This window comes from Leguminivora glycinivorella, chromosome 7, assembly GCF_023078275.1.
Source record: "Leguminivora glycinivorella isolate SPB_JAAS2020 chromosome 7, LegGlyc_1.1, whole genome shotgun sequence".
Classification (NCBI taxonomy): domain Eukaryota; kingdom Metazoa; phylum Arthropoda; class Insecta; order Lepidoptera; family Tortricidae; genus Leguminivora; species Leguminivora glycinivorella.
In genome coordinates this window covers 16,798,173-16,802,670 of record NC_062977.1, presented here as the reverse complement: position 1 = coordinate 16,802,670, position 4,498 = coordinate 16,798,173, and the positions used below count along the sequence as shown (strand labels likewise).

General features: G+C 36.9%; 1 long non-coding RNA gene across 1 annotated transcript; it reads left to right on the top strand.

Moving 5' to 3' along the window:
- Window positions 1–575: 575 nt before the first annotated feature.
- LOC125228137 lies at window positions 576–3,971 on the top strand. Its single transcript, XR_007177251.1, has 4 exons — window positions 576–1,087; window positions 1,536–1,665; window positions 2,112–2,249; window positions 2,706–3,971. It is a non-coding gene; the product is annotated as an uncharacterized LOC125228137 (long non-coding RNA).
- Window positions 3,972–4,498: the final 527 nt, after the last annotated feature.

The following is a 4,498-nucleotide window of genomic DNA, read 5'->3' as shown; positions in this document are numbered from 1 at the left end:
GTATTATATTCCATGTACGGGCAGAAAGTTTCAATTTCTAACTAAACGTAATGTACTCGTATAGCCTTCCCATCAGTTGCTCATACCAAGCGCCCCAGTCTTATAAGAATGCTTGAATTTGATATAATTATTATTGTTGCACAGCTCAGCACATAATATGTGCAGTGCAGTGCATTCCAACTTTCATTATCATTTAATATGTTATCTTTTATTCGAGATACCGTTAGTACAAACTCCGTGTTAAAAAAAAATTGAATAAAGAATAAATATGGAAAAATTATAAGTATCAAAACTATTTGTCAGTTATTTCTTAATTGCATTGCATGCATATTTTACGTAACGTACTTCTTTAAATATACTTACTAATAAATGAGACTAATTACTAGGAAATCAAATCAAAATAGACAATTTCGTATTAAATACATATTAAATACCACACAAATAAATGAAATAAATACCTCGTTCTCAAAGTATTGCTTTTATAAAATTTTGTAAGGATTGTAGCGAAAACGAAAAAGTAGCGGTAAAACATTTAAGTTGGTAACCCTGACGCCCCTTGTGACGCCACGAACAAGCGAGCTGCGAAGCTCCGCCATCTTTCTTACCTTTTTGATTGTTGACTTGTAAATTTTGTAATTAGTTTTTGCCGACGTCCACCGTGCCGTTTTTTAAGTAATTTTTGGTATTTTACAAATTGTGTTACTTTAGTGGACACGTGGAGACATGGACGCTGACTGTTGGAAGAATTCGTCAATTCAGACTGGCGCAAAGAGCTATCAGGGCGCGATGCCAGGAATTTCATTGCGAGACAGAATTCGAAATGAGGATATTCGCCAACGCAATAAAGTTACCGACATTGCAAAAAGGATTAACTCAAGTGGGAATGGACCGGCTATATTTTTCGCAGAGATGACGATCAATGGGGTCGCCTAGTATTGCTGTGGAGACCTAGCCTGGGTGGCCGAGGTGGCGGGAAACCACGAGCAGATGGTCGGATGACATCAAAAAACGGCAGGGCCCACCTGGCACAGAACCGTCACATATAGAACGGAGTGGAAACCCACGGAATGCAGACCAGGATCATATAGTAAGTATTTTGTTTCTTAAGTTTTGTATGGATTCTTTGAATGAAATGAGTTCTATCGAGTTAACTGCACTTTGCGTTAGGCGTCCATGTGTTTTATTCTTAGCGCCAGGCAGGCAAGCATGGGATGGCCTAATGTTTTATCATTTATCGCACGACCATGCTTGCCTGCCAGTTCTGGTTATTTATTGATTTTGGTCGAGTTTGTTTGTTTGGTTTAGTTTTTAGTTATTTAAGAAATAAAATGCCCTAGGTATGCTGATCTAGGTGCAACCGTAGGAGTGAAGAATCTAACGTTATCCTGTTAATTAGATTATATGAGATAGATTAGATATAGAATAAATTTTATGGTATGAGGAGAAAACCATTCAAATCTAATTGAAACTAACTACTTCTACTTGTGTAAATATATTAATGATGCTGATTTATTCAACTAATTTTATGTTTTCAGCTTTAGGTATGAGTTTGTTACTTTTGCTCATAATAACATGGAGTATGTCACAGCTGCTCCACGGGCTGCATTGAAGGGCAACAGGAGCGAAAATGGAAAGGAGCTCCCCCTTTCAATTAGAGAATCTTAGGTAATATACTATTGTTCTTTATTTGCATACCATATAATTTTTACAATATGTACATATTTGGACCCTGAAAAGGGTATAGCAAAAATCTCTTACTAGTTTGTGTTATTAACTAGATTTATAGTATAAAAATTGAGGTTCCACTCTCAACTGTTTCCTCCTCTAAAACTTAATCAATCAGGATGAAATTTGAGGATTTGAATGATAATGAAATAATCTGTGTCATACCGTTTGGTTTTTTTTGGCTAATTGTTGACCCATTTTGACTATCCTACGACAGTCCGACACATATATAAACGATAATAAATATAATAATCTGTGTTGAAAAAACCAGGGAGGAAATAGTCGAGAGCTTTTGTATGGAGAATTGACCCCTGCTGTAGTAAATCGCCCGTTTCTGCTGAAGTAATTATGGATTGAATAACACTGACTCTCTTTTCTCTTTTTAGGATATGCTAAGGCAAACAGAAGGAGGCAAGGAACGGGACTGCATCAATTGCTGTTTGGAACCAATCTTGTGGGATGACTTCTGGACAGGGAAAAAACAATTTCATCATCTACCCTAATACTGACGAATGTTCTAAAACGTAAGTACTTATGAACCCTTCATAAAGGGCAATGTCCATCTTTTATTACAAGCTTTTATTCAACTTGCCTTGTTAGTGTGTTAGTGTTAGTTTGGGTCAAAACGTAGAAGCTAAATTTGACCCACTTCCCGGTTTCCGATTGAGCTGAAATTTTGCATGCATATGTAAATCATGTGACAATGCAATATTATGGTATCATGGAGCTGATCTGATGATGGAGCAGAAAGGTGGTCATAGGAACTTTGTTATGAAACGTCGTATCCCCATTGAGTAAAAGGGGTTTTTAGAAACATCTCGGAGAGCAGTAGACAACTGTTGAAAGAAAGGTACAGTCGGCAATAAAAAAGCTTGTGCCAAAAAAGACGTTTTTGCAAAAGACTTATTCATATGCGTTTAGTCCAAATTGATTTAAAATAATATATCTAAAGGTTTCCTAACATTTTATAAATTTTACAGGTGCTGTAAGGCAGACATTTCCAAATGTAACGGAGGAAAGTTTCGAGACATGTAATGGTTTCAACACGCTGCTGAGACCCAACTCAAGAGACGTCAGTTTGTACTGTTTTGTCCATTCTCTATTGGGCATGCTTGTATGGAGAGGTATATATATTGGAGTACAGACATGGTGTTTGGTATGAGTATTATATACATCCTCTTGAGTCAAAGAGGACCGGTAGCCACTTTGAACTCCGTGTCCGAAAGGGTCAAAGTATGGAGCTCCCGGTACTCAGAAAAAAAATTCTGGCCTATTAGTTTTGAACTTTCGAGTCAAGTTTGGTGTCATTTTTATGTAAACTGTTCGCTTCATTATTAAATTGAAGAAGATTAAAAATCACAGTAATATTATTAAGGCAAAAGTTTGTGAGCATACTGTGTTTGTTACTTCCTCACGCCACGCCCAAGTGCCTTAACAAATATTATTTATAAAATTAAGTATGGAGGAAGTAAGATATACCCTAAGTTAACACGTCGCTTCTTCTTGATCGTGGGTAACACTCGGGGCGCAGTATAATGATTATTAAAAATCTTTATGCTGTCCCCTATGCTGCGATGGCGATCGTTGCAGTACTTTCAATATTTTTTTTACATCAAATATTAGAATCATCAAAGATTACTAATAAAATAGGCTTTTTAAAAATATTTTTTAAAAATCATGATTAGTATAAAAATATGGAAATATGAGGATTTGTTTGCATTTCGTGGCTACTAAAAATTCATTATATTAAATATTGTGCTATATTTTGCTATGGAACCCTAAAAAAGTAGTTACATAAAACTGACACTAAAATTGACTCAAAAGCTCAAACTAATCGGCCAGAATTTTTTTCTGAGCAGCAGGAGCTCCATACTTTGACCCCCTCTCCCCCCTTCGGACACGGAGTTCAAAGTGGCTACCGGTCTTGTTTGACTCGGGAGGACGTGTATAATACCCATACCAAACGCCAATGCCCTACTCAAAAATTCACCTTTTCCCAATAGAGAACGGACTGTGTTAGACAGACGACAGTGCATGTTGTTACACGGTAAATTTTACTAGAAGACCAAATTTATAAGTTCCTTAGTTATTCTATTTTTAACTAAATAAGTTCTTGTACTATAAGCAATCGGAATAGGCAGAGTAGATATATTTATTTTTAAACGAAATGACTTCCTTGCGATAGTATTTTTTCAGTACAGATGGTGTTTTTTTTTACGCACTAGTGCGAGAAGTGGTTCATTATACGCCAGGGGCCCGTTTCTCGAAAGGTACAAGCCTTGTATTACAAGTGCGCGAACTGTCAAATCGTATGGGTTGTCATGGAAACACACTTGTAATACAAGGCTTGTACCTTTCGAGAAACGGGCCCCAGGTCTAAACTTCGGAGGCTCATCTGTACTGAAAAACGTCGTACGATACACGTGCGAAAAGGAAATTCGTAACTCGTGTCGATTTAAAACACTCCCTTCGGTCGTGTTTTAATTTATCGCTACTCGTTTCGAACTTCCTTTTTTACGCACTTGTATTGTAATGTACTATTTTGCCATATTGGAATCTTTCGCTTGCTCGAGTATCAATATTGGCACGTGCAGTTAAACAATAACTTTGCCCCCTTGTAAAACAATTAACTATTTTTTCAGTACAGATGGTGGTTTTTTTACGCACTAGTGCGAGAAGTGGTTCATTATATGCCAGGTCGAAACTTCGGACTCCGAAGTCTCGTTCGGAGGCTCATCTGTACTGAAAAACGTCGTAAGATACTATTTTAACA